This window comes from Anomaloglossus baeobatrachus, chromosome 2 (assembly GCF_048569485.1).
Source record: "Anomaloglossus baeobatrachus isolate aAnoBae1 chromosome 2, aAnoBae1.hap1, whole genome shotgun sequence".
NCBI classification, from domain to species: Eukaryota; Metazoa; Chordata; class Amphibia; order Anura; family Aromobatidae; genus Anomaloglossus; species Anomaloglossus baeobatrachus.
In genome coordinates this window covers 420,133,675-420,149,230 of record NC_134354.1, presented here as the reverse complement: position 1 = coordinate 420,149,230, position 15,556 = coordinate 420,133,675, and the positions used below count along the sequence as shown (strand labels likewise).

Genomic DNA, 15,556 nt, shown 5'->3' with positions numbered 1-15,556 from the left:
GTGACGGGAAGTCAGGCGACCTGTCCTGTCCGTCTTTATGTATCATGAATTGGAAAGACTGCAAGGGGGAGGGGAGTTGCTTGCGCCCAAAAGGAGGAGTTATTCAGATTCATTGCAGTGGGCGGCGGCTGCAAAACGCACCATTCTTCTTGTTTTTGCTCTGCAAAGCAGCCTTTTCAAGGGTTGGCTTGGGTGACAAAATGTCTTCTGTAGGTGTGGGTTTGTCTCCCCTCACTCTCTCTCCCTAAGATGTGTCCGGCATAGGCCAGGGTGCCACTCGAGGCCCAAACCAATTCTGGTTATCGCTTCTCGGCCTTTTGGCTAAGATCAAGTGTAGTCCCTTCATTGGGTTTGCCTTGGTCTTGGCTGGGAGGGGCCCGGGCTTGCACAACCGCCGGCCTTGGGGATTGTTGCGCCTTTTGGTGCTTACGTCCCCTTTTGGCTGGTGGTTCCTGGGCTCGGGAGGCGATCACCTGCGGCACTGCGCTTTTGTGTGGTGGCCGATGACCGTTTCTGAAATTTGCGGATGAAATCTCATCTGTTCTTATCAGTTTAATATCTGATACGTCCCCTATCTGGGGACCATATATTAAATGGATTTTTAGAACAGGGAGATGGAAAAAGAGCTTGCTCTGTCCACTCCACGCATTGACCTGGTATTGCAGTACCTCCAGGACCGGTGCACCCCTTCTTAACCCAGTTTCCAAAAGCAGAACTCAATTCACCTGATTCATATTAGCCCGATTTAATGAATTGGAAGAAAGCATACGTCTTCATATGCACCTCAATTTGGCCCATTCACTTTTCACACTTCCTCCTTTTGTTTTTTATCTTTCACACTTTTTACTTTCTTTATTCATCCAAATAGCAAACTCATCACCACTCAACCTGACCAACTCGGCTATGTCCCGTGCTGCAGTATCTTGTCCTCTGTCTTATCTAGATCATTTGCAATTGAATGGAATAGATCCCTTTTGGACAAAGTGGATTCACCTGCTGCTGCAGTGACCACAGGTGTGATAAGATCTAGAATTGGCATCTGGTGCGATCTCTCCGCTTCCACTCCAAATAAAGTTACCTGTTTATTCCTATCATGCATTGGTTTTTGGTGTTTTCTTTGAGCAATGATGATGGCTTCAGTGATCTGTTGGCTCCCCCTCCTGGAGGAAGAGTTTGCTTGCTCTTGGACATTCTAAAAGAGAGGTCATGAGAGACATTTAGCTTCTGAGCACAATTGGGGACAGTCATGGGTGATGAATGATTTGCAACCTGCTGTGAAGCCTGATACCGCAATATAAGGAACGTCAAATACTAAGAATGGGCGGCCTATGAAAGAATTAGTACTTTCATTAAGTATACTTAAACGGCTAATTGGGAATAGACAAACTGTAAAAAGCCCTCTGAGAAAGCCCCTCTCTAACCTTTGTTAGTAAGCTTTTCTGTAGTCTGCCTGTTGATGTATTTTCCGTTTGAACAGTGCACAACATGAAGAGACGGAACACTGGCGGCTTGTCACAATGCCCCCCGCTGACATCACAATAGCGCTGCTGCCTAGAAAGCTAGCTGCGCAGCAGAAGTTTCTCTTTGGGTGGGAGGTGGGCTAGTGGAAGGAGGGGGCAAGCTTTTTTTTTTTTTTTTTCCCGGGTGGTAGGGGGATGATAGGAGAAGGGATGCGGGTGGTGAGAAGGGTACAGAGGGCAGGGTTTGGGGGCTGGGAAGGAAAGGGAAAAGATTAGGGTTTGGGGATGATGAAAGGGCTTTCTACGGGTAAGGATGGCAAAGGGTGGCAGTGACGGGAAGTCAGGCGACCTGTCCTGTCCGTCTTTATGTATCATGAATTGGAAAGACTGCAAGGGGGAGGGGAGTTGCTTGCGCCCAAAAGGAGGAGTTATTCAGATTCATTGCAGTGGGCGGCGGCTGCAAAACGCACCATTCTTCTTGTTTTTGCTCTGCAAAGCAGCCTTTTCAAGGGTTGGCTTGGGTGACAAAATGTCTTCTGTAGGTGTGGGTTTGTCTCCCCTCACTCTCTCTCCCTAAGATGTGTCCGGCATAGGCCAGGGTGCCACTCGAGGCCCAAACCAATTCTGGTTATCGCTTCTCGGCCTTTTGGCTAAGATCAAGTGTAGTATCTGTTCTTATCAGTTTAATATCTGATACGTCCCCTATCTGGGGACCATATATTAAATGGATTTTTAGAACAGGGAGATGGAAAAAGAGCTTGCTCTGTCCACTCCACGCATTGACCTGGTATTGCAGTACCTCCAGGACCGGTGCACCCCTTCTTAACCCAGTTTCCAAAAGCAGAACTCAATTCACCTGATTCATATTAGCCCGATTTAATGAATTGGAAGAAAGCATACGTCTTCATATGCACCTCAATTTGGCCCATTCACTTTTCACACTTCCTCCTTTTGTTTTTTATCTTTCACACTTTTTACTTTCTTTATTCATCCAAATAGCAAACTCATCACCACTCAACCTGACCAACTCGGCTATGTCCCGTGCTGCAGTATCTTGTCCTCTGTCTTATCTAGATCATTTGCAATTGAATGGAATAGATCCCTTTTGGACAAAGTGGATTCACCTGCTGCTGCAGTGACCACAGGTGTGATAAGATCTAGAATTGGCATCTGGTGCGATCTCTCCGCTTCCACTCCAAATAAAGTTACCTGTTTATTCCTATCATGCATTGGTTTTTGGTGTTTTCTTTGAGCAATGATGATGGCTTCAGTGATCTGTTGGCTCCCCCTCCTGGAGGAAGAGTTTGCTTGCTCTTGGACATTCTAAAAGAGAGGTCATGAGAGACATTTAGCTTCTGAGCACAATTGGGGACAGTCATGGGTGATGAATGATTTGCAACCTGCTGTGAAGCCTGATACCGCAATATAAGGAACGTCAAATACTAAGAATGGGCGGCCTATGAAAGAATTAGTACTTTCATTAAGTATACTTAAACGGCTAATTGGGAATAGACAAACTGTAAAAAGCCCTCTGAGAAAGCCCCTCTCTAACCTTTGTTAGTAAGCTTTTCTGTAGTCTGCCTGTTGATGTATTTTCCGTTTGAACAGTGCACAACATGAAGAGACGGAACACTGGCGGCTTGTCACAATGCCCCCCGCTGACATCACAATAGCGCTGCTGCCTAGAAAGCTAGCTGCGCAGCAGAAGTTTCTCTTTGGGTGGGAGGTGGGCTAGTGGAAGGAGGGGGCAAGCTTTTTTTTTTTTTTTTTCCCGGGTGGTAGGGGGATGATAGGAGAAGGGATGCGGGTGGTGAGAAGGGTACAGAGGGCAGGGTTTGGGGGCTGGGAAGGAAAGGGAAAAGATTAGGGTTTGGGGATGATGAAAGGGCTTTCTACGGGTAAGGATGGCAAAGGGTGGCAGTGACGGGAAGTCAGGCGACCTGTCCTGTCCGTCTTTATGTATCATGAATTGGAAAGACTGCAAGGGGGAGGGGAGTTGCTTGCGCCCAAAAGGAGGAGTTATTCAGATTCATTGCAGTGGGCGGCGGCTGCAAAACGCACCATTCTTCTTGTTTTTGCTCTGCAAAGCAGCCTTTTCAAGGGTTGGCTTGGGTGACAAAATGTCTTCTGTAGGTGTGGGTTTGTCTCCCCTCACTCTCTCTCCCTAAGATGTGTCCGGCATAGGCCAGGGTGCCACTCGAGGCCCAAACCAATTCTGGTTATCGCTTCTCGGCCTTTTGGCTAAGATCAAGTGTAGTATCTGTTCTTATCAGTTTAATATCTGATACGTCCCCTATCTGGGGACCATATATTAAATGGATTTTTAGAACAGGGAGATGGAAAAAGAGCTTGCTCTGTCCACTCCACGCATTGACCTGGTATTGCAGTACCTCCAGGACCGGTGCACCCCTTCTTAACCCAGTTTCCAAAAGCAGAACTCAATTCACCTGATTCATATTAGCCCGATTTAATGAATTGGAAGAAAGCATACGTCTTCATATGCACCTCAATTTGGCCCATTCACTTTTCACACTTCCTCCTTTTGTTTTTTATCTTTCACACTTTTTACTTTCTTTATTCATCCAAATAGCAAACTCATCACCACTCAACCTGACCAACTCGGCTATGTCCCGTGCTGCAGTATCTTGTCCTCTGTCTTATCTAGATCATTTGCAATTGAATGGAATAGATCCCTTTTGGACAAAGTGGATTCACCTGCTGCTGCAGTGACCACAGGTGTGATAAGATCTAGAATTGGCATCTGGTGCGATCTCTCCGCTTCCACTCCAAATAAAGTTACCTGTTTATTCCTATCATGCATTGGTTTTTGGTGTTTTCTTTGAGCAATGATGATGGCTTCAGTGATCTGTTGGCTCCCCCTCCTGGAGGAAGAGTTTGCTTGCTCTTGGACATTCTAAAAGAGAGGTCATGAGAGACATTTAGCTTCTGAGCACAATTGGGGACAGTCATGGGTGATGAATGATTTGCAACCTGCTGTGAAGCCTGATACCGCAATATAAGGAACGTCAAATACTAAGAATGGGCGGCCTATGAAAGAATTAGTACTTTCATTAAGTATACTTAAACGGCTAATTGGGAATAGACAAACTGTAAAAAGCCCTCTGAGAAAGCCCCTCTCTAACCTTTGTTAGTAAGCTTTTCTGTAGTCTGCCTGTTGATGTATTTTCCGTTTGAACAGTGCACAACATGAAGAGACGGAACACTGGCGGCTTGTCACAATGCCCCCCGCTGACATCACAATAGCGCTGCTGCCTAGAAAGCTAGCTGCGCAGCAGAAGTTTCTCTTTGGGTGGGAGGTGGGCTAGTGGAAGGAGGGGGCAAGCTTTTTTTTTTTTTTTTTTTTCCCGGGTGGTAGGGGGATGATAGGAGAAGGGATGCGGGTGGTGAGAAGGGTACAGAGGGCAGGGTTTGGGGGCTGGGAAGGAAAGGGAAAAGATTAGGGTTTGGGGATGATGAAAGGGCTTTCTACGGGTAAGGATGGCAAAGGGTGGCAGTGACGGGAAGTCAGGCGACCTGTCCTGTCCGTCTTTATGTATCATGAATTGGAAAGACTGCAAGGGGGAGGGGAGTTGCTTGCGCCCAAAAGGAGGAGTTATTCAGATTCATTGCAGTGGGCGGCTGCAAAACGCACCATTCTTCTTGTTTTTGCTCTGCAAAGCAGCCTTTTCAAGGGTTGGCTTGGGTGACAAAATGTCTTCTGTAGGTGTGGGTTTGTCTCCCCTCACTCTCTCTCCCTAAGATGTGTCCGGCATAGGCCAGGGTGCCACTCGAGGCCCAAACCAATTCTGGTTATCGCTTCTCGGCCTTTTGGCTAAGATCAAGTGTAGTATCGTTCGAAAAGGTGGTTTAAGGCTCCGGCCACCTTAGTACAATGATGCAATGCACACTGGAAGGTTGCGCTTGTTAGTACTTTGGGAGGATAGTATATCCATCTAGAGGAAACCATGGCCCTACCAGGATCGAGGCTATTAGACTGAGTAAGTGTGGGGGCTATGGTGCAATGTGCCCCAGGATTGACGACCCTGGAGTGAGTCTGAGCTTGCTGGCTTGGGACCCCGGCGAGCCTTGGGCTCTGTAGCACACCGTACCTTGCCCTTTCATACTTTCTGAGCATATTGCTCTATCCCGGCCTTCTGGCTAGGAAGGGAAATTTTTATAATCATGGTCGGAGGTACGTTCAGCTTTGGGCTGAGAAACCAACACCCGGTTGGAGGTCCGGGTCAGCTTTGGCTGAGAAACCAACACCCGGTTGGAGGTCCGGGTCAGCTTCGGCTGAGAAACCAACACCCGGTTGGAGGTCCGGGTCAGCTTCGGCTGAGAAACCAACACCCGGTTGGAGGTCCGGGTCAGCTTCGGCTGAGAAACCAACACCCGGTTGGAGGTCCGGTTAGCCTTGGGCTGAGAAACCAACACCGGTTGACGGTCCGGGCAGTTTCGGCTGCGAAACCAACAACTAGTAGCTCTCTACTCCACTTGGGTAAGATGCCTGGGTGGACGCTGGGAGCAACGACAAGGCTCAACCAGGCTTCGGCTTGGGGGAGCACCGAAGATCCCTGACCCTTGCTGTGGCCTTCTGGCTCGGAGGGACGGGGTTGATTTTTGGGGACCCTCTCCTCACGGAGGGGTCCACACGAATCCTAGCCTTTGCACTGTTTTTGGTGTGACTTCGGTCATGCATTTTTTGCGGTGCTTTGGAAAGCTTCATTAAATCAAAAATCTGTTCTTATCAGTTTAATATCTGATACGTCCCCTATCTGGGGACCATATATTAAATGGATTTTTAGAACAGGGAGATGGAAAAAGAGCTTGCTCTGTCCACTCCACGCATTGACCTGGTATTGCAGTACCTCCAGGACCGGTGCACCCCTTCTTAACCCAGTTTCCAAAAGCAGAACTCAATTCACCTGATTCATATTAGCCCGATTTAATGAATTGGAAGAAAGCATACGTCTTCATATGCACCTCAATTTGGCCCATTCACTTTTCACACTTCCTCCTTTTGTTTTTTATCTTTCACACTTTTTACTTTCTTTATTCATCCAAATAGCAAACTCATCACCACTCAACCTGACCAACTCGGCTATGTCCCGTGCTGCAGTATCTTGTCCTCTGTCTTATCTAGATCATTTGCAATTGAATGGAATAGATCCCTTTTGGACAAAGTGGATTCACCTGCTGCTGCAGTGACCACAGGTGTGATAAGATCTAGAATTGGCATCTGGTGCGATCTCTCCGCTTCCACTCCAAATAAAGTTACCTGTTTATTCCTATCATGCATTGGTTTTTGGTGTTTTCTTTGAGCAATGATGATGGCTTCAGTGATCTGTTGGCTCCCCCTCCTGGAGGAAGAGTTTGCTTGCTCTTGGACATTCTAAAAGAGAGGTCATGAGAGACATTTAGCTTCTGAGCACAATTGGGGACAGTCATGGGTGATGAATGATTTGCAACCTGCTGTGAAGCCTGATACCGCAATATAAGGAACGTCAAATACTAAGAATGGGCGGCCTATGAAAGAATTAGTACTTTCATTAAGTATACTTAAACGGCTAATTGGGAATAGACAAACTGTAAAAAGCCCTCTGAGAAAGCCCCTCTCTAACCTTTGTTAGTAAGCTTTTCTGTAGTCTGCCTGTTGATGTATTTTCCGTTTGAACAGTGCACAACATGAAGAGACGGAACACTGGCGGCTTGTCACAATGCCCCCCGCTGACATCACAATAGCGCTGCTGCCTAGAAAGCTAGCTGCGCAGCAGAAGTTTCTCTTTGGGTGGGAGGTGGGCTAGTGGAAGGAGGGGGCAAGCTTTTTTTTTTTTCCCGGGTGGTAGGGGGATGATAGGAGAAGGGATGCGGGTGGTGAGAAGGGTACAGAGGGCAGGGTTTGGGGGCTGGGAAGGAAAGGGAAAAGATTAGGGTTTGGGGATGATGAAAGGGCTTTCTACGGGTAAGGATGGCAAAGGGTGGCAGTGACGGGAAGTCAGGCGACCTGTCCTGTCCGTCTTTATGTATCATGAATTGGAAAGACTGCAAGGGGGAGGGGAGTTGCTTGCGCCCAAAAGGAGGAGTTATTCAGATTCATTGCAGTGGGCGGCGGCTGCAAAACGCACCATTCTTCTTGTTTTTGCTCTGCAAAGCAGCCTTTTCAAGGGTTGGCTTGGGTGACAAAATGTCTTCTGTAGGTGTGGGTTTGTCTCCCCTCACTCTCTCTCCCTAAGATGTGTCCGGCATAGGCCAGGGTGCCACTCGAGGCCCAAACCAATTCTGGTTATCGCTTCTCGGCCTTTTGGCTAAGATCAAGTGTAGTATCTGTTCTTATCAGTTTAATATCTGATACGTCCCCTATCTGGGGACCATATATTAAATGGATTTTTAGAACAGGGAGATGGAAAAAGAGCTTGCTCTGTCCACTCCACGCATTGACCTGGTATTGCAGTACCTCCAGGACCGGTGCACCCCTTCTTAACCCAGTTTCCAAAAGCAGAACTCAATTCACCTGATTCATATTAGCCCGATTTAATGAATTGGAAGAAAGCATACGTCTTCATATGCACCTCAATTTGGCCCATTCACTTTTCACACTTCCTCCTTTTGTTTTTTATCTTTCACACTTTTTACTTTCTTTATTCATCCAAATAGCAAACTCATCACCACTCAACCTGACCAACTCGGCTATGTCCCGTGCTGCAGTATCTTGTCCTCTGTCTTATCTAGATCATTTGCAATTGAATGGAATAGATCCCTTTTGGACAAAGTGGATTCACCTGCTGCTGCAGTGACCACAGGTGTGATAAGATCTAGAATTGGCATCTGGTGCGATCTCTCCGCTTCCACTCCAAATAAAGTTACCTGTTTATTCCTATCATGCATTGGTTTTTGGTGTTTTCTTTGAGCAATGATGATGGCTTCAGTGATCTGTTGGCTCCCCCTCCTGGAGGAAGAGTTTGCTTGCTCTTGGACATTCTAAAAGAGAGGTCATGAGAGACATTTAGCTTCTGAGCACAATTGGGGACAGTCATGGGTGATGAATGATTTGCAACCTGCTGTGAAGCCTGATACCGCAATATAAGGAACGTCAAATACTAAGAATGGGCGGCCTATGAAAGAATTAGTACTTTCATTAAGTATACTTAAACGGCTAATTGGGAATAGACAAACTGTAAAAAGCCCTCTGAGAAAGCCCCTCTCTAACCTTTGTTAGTAAGCTTTTCTGTAGTCTGCCTGTTGATGTATTTTCCGTTTGAACAGTGCACAACATGAAGAGACGGAACACTGGCGGCTTGTCACAATGCCCCCCGCTGACATCACAATAGCGCTGCTGCCTAGAAAGCTAGCTGCGCAGCAGAAGTTTCTGTTAGGGTGGGAGGTGGGCTAGTGGAAGGAGGGGGCAAGCTTTTTTTTTTTTTTTTTTTTTCCCGGGTGGTAGGGGGATGATAGGAGAAGGGATGCGGGTGGTGAGAAGGGTACAGAGGGCAGGGTTTGGGGGCTGGGAAGGAAAGGGAAAAGATTAGGGTTTGGGGATGATGAAAGGGCTTTCTACGGGTAAGGATGGCAAAGGGTGGCAGTGACGGGAAGTCAGGCGACCTGTCCTGTCCGTCTTTATGTATCATGAATTGGAAAGACTGCAAGGGGGAGGGGAGTTGCTTGCGCCCAAAAGGAGGAGTTATTCAGATTCATTGCAGTGGGCGGCGGCTGCAAAACGCACCATTCTTCTTGTTTTTGCTCTGCAAAGCAGCCTTTTCAAGGGTTGGCTTGGGTGACAAAATGTCTTCTGTAGGTGTGGGTTTGTCTCCCCTCACTCTCTCTCCCTAAGATGTGTCCGGCATAGGCCAGGGTGCCACTCGAGGCCCAAACCAATTCTGGTTATCGCTTCTCGGCCTTTTGGCTAAGATCAAGTGTAGTATCTGTTCTTATCAGTTTAATATCTGATACGTCCCCTATCTGGGGACCATATATTAAATGGATTTTTAGAACAGGGAGATGGAAAAAGAGCTTGCTCTGTCCACTCCACGCATTGACCTGGTATTGCAGTACCTCCAGGACCGGTGCACCCCTTCTTAACCCAGTTTCCAAAAGCAGAACTCAATTCACCTGATTCATATTAGCCCGATTTAATGAATTGGAAGAAAGCATACGTCTTCATATGCACCTCAATTTGGCCCATTCACTTTTCACACTTCCTCCTTTTGTTTTTTATCTTTCACACTTTTTACTTTCTTTATTCATCCAAATAGCAAACTCATCACCACTCAACCTGACCAACTCGGCTATGTCCCGTGCTGCAGTATCTTGTCCTCTGTCTTATCTAGATCATTTGCAATTGAATGGAATAGATCCCTTTTGGACAAAGTGGATTCACCTGCTGCTGCAGTGACCACAGGTGTGATAAGATCTAGAATTGGCATCTGGTGCGATCTCTCCGCTTCCACTCCAAATAAAGTTACCTGTTTATTCCTATCATGCATTGGTTTTTGGTGTTTTCTTTGAGCAATGATGATGGCTTCAGTGATCTGTTGGCTCCCCCTCCTGGAGGAAGAGTTTGCTTGCTCTTGGACATTCTAAAAGAGAGGTCATGAGAGACATTTAGCTTCTGAGCACAATTGGGGACAGTCATGGGTGATGAATGATTTGCAACCTGCTGTGAAGCCTGATACCGCAATATAAGGAACGTCAAATACTAAGAATGGGCGGCCTATGAAAGAATTAGTACTTTCATTAAGTATACTTAAACGGCTAATTGGGAATAGACAAACTGTAAAAAGCCCTCTGAGAAAGCCCCTCTCTAACCTTTGTTAGTAAGCTTTTCTGTAGTCTGCCTGTTGATGTATTTTCCGTTTGAACAGTGCACAACATGAAGAGACGGAACACTGGCGGCTTGTCACAATGCCCCCCGCTGACATCACAATAGCGCTGCTGCCTAGAAAGCTAGCTGCGCAGCAGAAGTTTCTCTTTGGGTGGGAGGTGGGCTAGTGGAAGGAGGGGGCAAGCTTTTTTTTTTTTTTTTTTTTCCCGGGTGGTAGGGGGATGATAGGAGAAGGGATGCGGGTGGTGAGAAGGGTACAGAGGGCAGGGTTTGGGGGCTGGGAAGGAAAGGGAAAAGATTAGGGTTTGGGGATGATGAAAGGGCTTTCTACGGGTAAGGATGGCAAAGGGTGGCAGTGACGGGAAGTCAGGCGACCTGTCCTGTCCGTCTTTATGTATCATGAATTGGAAAGACTGCAAGGGGGAGGGGAGTTGCTTGCGCCCAAAAGGAGGAGTTATTCAGATTCATTGCAGTGGGCGGCGGCTGCAAAACGCACCATTCTTCTTGTTTTTGCTCTGCAAAGCAGCCTTTTCAAGGGTTGGCTTGGGTGACAAAATGTCTTCTGTAGGTGTGGGTTTGTCTCCCCTCACTCTCTCTCCCTAAGATGTGTCCGGCATAGGCCAGGGTGCCACTCGAGGCCCAAACCAATTCTGGTTATCGCTTCTCGGCCTTTTGGCTAAGATCAAGTGTAGTATCTGTTCTTATCAGTTTAATATCTGATACGTCCCCTATCTGGGGACCATATATTAAATGGATTTTTAGAACAGGGAGATGGAAAAAGAGCTTGCTCTGTCCACTCCACGCATTGACCTGGTATTGCAGTACCTCCAGGACCGGTGCACCCCTTCTTAACCCAGTTTCCAAAAGCAGAACTCAATTCACCTGATTCATATTAGCCCGATTTAATGAATTGGAAGAAAGCATACGTCTTCATATGCACCTCAATTTGGCCCATTCACTTTTCACACTTCCTCCTTTTGTTTTTTATCTTTCACACTTTTTACTTTCTTTATTCATCCAAATAGCAAACTCATCACCACTCAACCTGACCAACTCGGCTATGTCCCGTGCTGCAGTATCTTGTCCTCTGTCTTATCTAGATCATTTGCAATTGAATGGAATAGATCCCTTTTGGACAAAGTGGATTCACCTGCTGCTGCAGTGACCACAGGTGTGATAAGATCTAGAATTGGCATCTGGTGCGATCTCTCCGCTTCCACTCCAAATAAAGTTACCTGTTTATTCCTATCATGCATTGGTTTTTGGTGTTTTCTTTGAGCAATGATGATGGCTTCAGTGATCTGTTGGCTCCCCCTCCTGGAGGAAGAGTTTGCTTGCTCTTGGACATTCTAAAAGAGAGGTCATGAGAGACATTTAGCTTCTGAGCACAATTGGGGACAGTCATGGGTGATGAATGATTTGCAACCTGCTGTGAAGCCTGATACCGCAATATAAGGAACGTCAAATACTAAGAATGGGCGGCCTATGAAAGAATTAGTACTTTCATTAAGTATACTTAAACGGCTAATTGGGAATAGACAAACTGTAAAAAGCCCTCTGAGAAAGCCCCTCTCTAACCTTTGTTAGTAAGCTTTTCTGTAGTCTGCCTGTTGATGTATTTTCCGTTTGAACAGTGCACAACATGAAGAGACGGAACACTGGCGGCTTGTCACAATGCCCCCCGCTGACATCACAATAGCGCTGCTGCCTAGAAAGCTAGCTGCGCAGCAGAAGTTTCTCTTTGGGTGGGAGGTGGGCTAGTGGAAGGAGGGGGCAAGCTTTTTTTTTTTTTTTTTTTTCCCGGGTGGTAGGGGGATGATAGGAGAAGGGATGCGGGTGGTGAGAAGGGTACAGAGGGCAGGGTTTGGGGGCTGGGAAGGAAAGGGAAAAGATTAGGGTTTGGGGATGATGAAAGGGCTTTCTACGGGTAAGGATGGCAAAGGGTGGCAGTGACGGGAAGTCAGGCGACCTGTCCTGTCCGTCTTTATGTATCATGAATTGGAAAGACTGCAAGGGGGAGGGGAGTTGCTTGCGCCCAAAAGGAGGAGTTATTCAGATTCATTGCAGTGGGCGGCGGCTGCAAAACGCACCATTCTTCTTGTTTTTGCTCTGCAAAGCAGCCTTTTCAAGGGTTGGCTTGGGTGACAAAATGTCTTCTGTAGGTGTGGGTTTGTCTCCCCTCACTCTCTCTCCCTAAGATGTGTCCGGCATAGGCCAGGGTGCCACTCGAGGCCCAAACCAATTCTGGTTATCGCTTCTCGGCCTTTTGGCTAAGATCAAGTGTAGTATCTGTTCTTATCAGTTTAATATCTGATACGTCCCCTATCTGGGGACCATATATTAAATGGATTTTTAGAACAGGGAGATGGAAAAAGAGCTTGCTCTGTCCACTCCACGCATTGACCTGGTATTGCAGTACCTCCAGGACCGGTGCACCCCTTCTTAACCCAGTTTCCAAAAGCAGAACTCAATTCACCTGATTCATATTAGCCCGATTTAATGAATTGGAAGAAAGCATACGTCTTCATATGCACCTCAATTTGGCCCATTCACTTTTCACACTTCCTCCTTTTGTTTTTTATCTTTCACACTTTTTACTTTCTTTATTCATCCAAATAGCAAACTCATCACCACTCAACCTGACCAACTCGGCTATGTCCCGTGCTGCAGTATCTTGTCCTCTGTCTTATCTAGATCATTTGCAATTGAATGGAATAGATCCCTTTTGGACAAAGTGGATTCACCTGCTGCTGCAGTGACCACAGGTGTGATAAGATCTAGAATTGGCATCTGGTGCGATTTCTCCGCTTCCACTCCAAATAAAGTTACCTGTTTATTCCTATCATGCATTGGTTTTTGGTGTTTTCTTTGAGCAATGATGATGGCTTCAGTGATCTGTTGGCTCCCCCTCCTGGAGGAAGAGTTTGCTTGCTCTTGGACATTCTAAAAGAGAGGTCATGAGAGACATTTAGCTTCTGAGCACAATTGGGGACAGTCATGGGTGATGAATGATTTGCAACCTGCTGTGAAGCCTGATACCGCAATATAAGGAACGTCAAATACTAAGAATGGGCGGCCTATGAAAGAATTAGTACTTTCATTAAGTATACTTAAACGGCTAATTGGGAATAGACAAACTGTAAAAAGCCCTCTGAGAAAGCCCCTCTCTAACCTTTGTTAGTAAGCTTTTCTGTAGTCTGCCTGTTGATGTATTTTCCGTTTGAACAGTGCACAACATGAAGAGACGGAACACTGGCGGCTTGTCACAATGCCCCCCGCTGACATCACAATAGCGCTGCTGCCTAGAAAGCTAGCTGCGCAGCAGAAGTTTCTCTTTGGGTGGGAGGTGGGCTAGTGGAAGGAGGGGGCAAGCTTTTTTTTTTTTTTCCCGGGTGGTAGGGGGATGATAGGAGAAGGGATGCGGGTGGTGAGAAGGGTACAGAGGGCAGGGTTTGGGGGCTGGGAAGGAAAGGGAAAAGATTAGGGTTTGGGGATGATGAAAGGGCTTTCTACGGGTAAGGATGGCAAAGGGTGGCAGTGACGGGAAGTCAGGCGACCTGTCCTGTCCGTCTTTATGTATCATGAATTGGAAAGACTGCAAGGGGGAGGGGAGTTGCTTGCGCCCAAAAGGAGGAGTTATTCAGATTCATTGCAGTGGGCGGCGGCTGCAAAACGCACCATTCTTCTTGTTTTTGCTCTGCAAAGCAGCCTTTTCAAGGGTTGGCTTGGGTGACAAAATGTCTTCTGTAGGTGTGGGTTTGTCTCCCCTCACTCTCTCTCCCTAAGATGTGTCCGGCATAGGCCAGGGTGCCACTCGAGGCCCAAACCAATTCTGGTTATCGCTTCTCGGCCTTTTGGCTAAGATCAAGTGTAGTATCTGTTCTTATCAGTTTAATATCTGATACGTCCCCTATCTGGGGACCATATATTAAATGGATTTTTAGAACAGGGAGATGGAAAAAGAGCTTGCTCTGTCCACTCCACGCATTGACCTGGTATTGCAGTACCTCCAGGACCGGTGCACCCCTTCTTAACCCAGTTTCCAAAAGCAGAACTCAATTCACCTGATTCATATTAGCCCGATTTAATGAATTGGAAGAAAGCATACGTCTTCATATGCACCTCAATTTGGCCCATTCACTTTTCACACTTCCTCCTTTTGTTTTTTATCTTTCACACTTTTTACTTTCTTTATTCATCCAAATAGCAAACTCATCACCACTCAACCTGACCAACTCGGCTATGTCCCGTGCTGCAGTATCTTGTCCTCTGTCTTATCTAGATCATTTGCAATTGAATGGAATAGATCCCTTTTGGACAAAGTGGATTCACCTGCTGCTGCAGTGACCACAGGTGTGATAAGATCTAGAATTGGCATCTGGTGCGATCTCTCCGCTTCCACTCCAAATAAAGTTACCTGTTTATTCCTATCATGCATTGGTTTTTGGTGTTTTCTTTGAGCAATGATGATGGCTTCAGTGATCTGTTGGCTCCCCCTCCTGGAGGAAGAGTTTGCTTGCTCTTGGACATTCTAAAAGAGAGGTCATGAGAGACATTTAGCTTCTGAGCACAATTGGGGACAGTCATGGGTGATGAATGATTTGCAACCTGCTGTGAAGCCTGATACCGCAATATAAGGAACGTCAAATACTAAGAATGGGCGGCCTATGAAAGAATTAGTACTTTCATTAAGTATACTTAAACGGCTAATTGGGAATAGACAAACTGTAAAAAGCCCTCTGAGAAAGCCCCTCTCTAACCTTTGTTAGTAAGCTTTTCTGTAGTCTGCCTGTTGATGTATTTTCCGTTTGAACAGTGCACAACATGAAGAGACGGAACACTGGCGGCTTGTCACAATGCCCCCCGCTGACATCACAATAGCGCTGCTGCCTAGAAAGCTAGCTGCGCAGCAGAAGTTTCTCTTTGGGTGGGAGGTGGGCTAGTGGAAGGAGGGGGCAAGTTTTTTTTTTTTTTTTTTTTTCCCGGGTGGTAGGGGGATGATAGGAGAAGGGATGCGGGTGGTGAGAAGGGTACAGAGGGCAGGGTTTGGGGGCTGGGAAGGAAAGGGAAAAGATTAGGGTTTGGGGATGATGAAAGGGCTTTCTACGGGTAAGGATGGCAAAGGGTGGCAGTGACGGGAAGTCAGGCGACCTGTCCTGTCCGTCTTTATGTATCATGAATTGGAAAGACTGCAAGGGGGAGGGGAGTTGCTTGCGCCCAAAAGGAGGAGTTATTCAGATTCATTGCAGTGGGCGGCGGCTGCAAAACGCACCATTCT

General features: G+C 46.8%; 9 non-coding genes and 1 pseudogene across 9 annotated transcripts; all 10 read left to right on the top strand.

Annotated features, from left to right (window-relative positions):
* The first annotated feature begins 506 nt into the window (after positions 1 to 506).
* On the top strand, positions 507 to 690 carry LOC142293256 (U2 spliceosomal RNA). Its single transcript, XR_012751232.1, has one exon. It is a non-coding gene; the product is annotated as a U2 spliceosomal RNA (small nuclear RNA).
* Positions 691 to 2,090: 1,400 nt separating this feature from the next.
* LOC142292926 (U2 spliceosomal RNA) lies at positions 2,091 to 2,281 on the top strand. Its single transcript, XR_012750942.1, has one exon. It is a non-coding gene; the product is annotated as a U2 spliceosomal RNA (small nuclear RNA).
* Positions 2,282 to 3,681: 1,400 nt separating this feature from the next.
* On the top strand, positions 3,682 to 3,872 carry LOC142292925 (U2 spliceosomal RNA). Its single transcript, XR_012750941.1, has one exon. It is a non-coding gene; the product is annotated as a U2 spliceosomal RNA (small nuclear RNA).
* Positions 3,873 to 5,272: 1,400 nt separating this feature from the next.
* LOC142292740 (U2 spliceosomal RNA) lies at positions 5,273 to 5,414 on the top strand (annotated as a pseudogene).
* A 743-nt stretch (positions 5,415 to 6,157) lies between these two features.
* On the top strand, positions 6,158 to 6,350 carry LOC142293188 (U2 spliceosomal RNA). The gene has a single exon (XR_012751176.1). It is a non-coding gene; the product is annotated as a U2 spliceosomal RNA (small nuclear RNA).
* Positions 6,351 to 7,745: 1,395 nt separating this feature from the next.
* On the top strand, positions 7,746 to 7,936 carry LOC142292924 (U2 spliceosomal RNA). Its single transcript, XR_012750940.1, has one exon. It is a non-coding gene; the product is annotated as a U2 spliceosomal RNA (small nuclear RNA).
* Positions 7,937 to 9,340: 1,404 nt separating this feature from the next.
* LOC142292923 (U2 spliceosomal RNA) lies at positions 9,341 to 9,531 on the top strand. The gene has a single exon (XR_012750939.1). It is a non-coding gene; the product is annotated as a U2 spliceosomal RNA (small nuclear RNA).
* A 1,403-nt stretch (positions 9,532 to 10,934) lies between these two features.
* On the top strand, positions 10,935 to 11,125 carry LOC142292922 (U2 spliceosomal RNA). Its single transcript, XR_012750938.1, has one exon. It is a non-coding gene; the product is annotated as a U2 spliceosomal RNA (small nuclear RNA).
* A 1,403-nt stretch (positions 11,126 to 12,528) lies between these two features.
* On the top strand, positions 12,529 to 12,719 carry LOC142292921 (U2 spliceosomal RNA). The gene has a single exon (XR_012750937.1). It is a non-coding gene; the product is annotated as a U2 spliceosomal RNA (small nuclear RNA).
* Positions 12,720 to 14,116: 1,397 nt separating this feature from the next.
* Positions 14,117 to 14,307, top strand: LOC142292920 (U2 spliceosomal RNA). Its single transcript, XR_012750936.1, has one exon. It is a non-coding gene; the product is annotated as a U2 spliceosomal RNA (small nuclear RNA).
* The last annotated feature ends 1,249 nt before the right edge of the window (positions 14,308 to 15,556 follow it).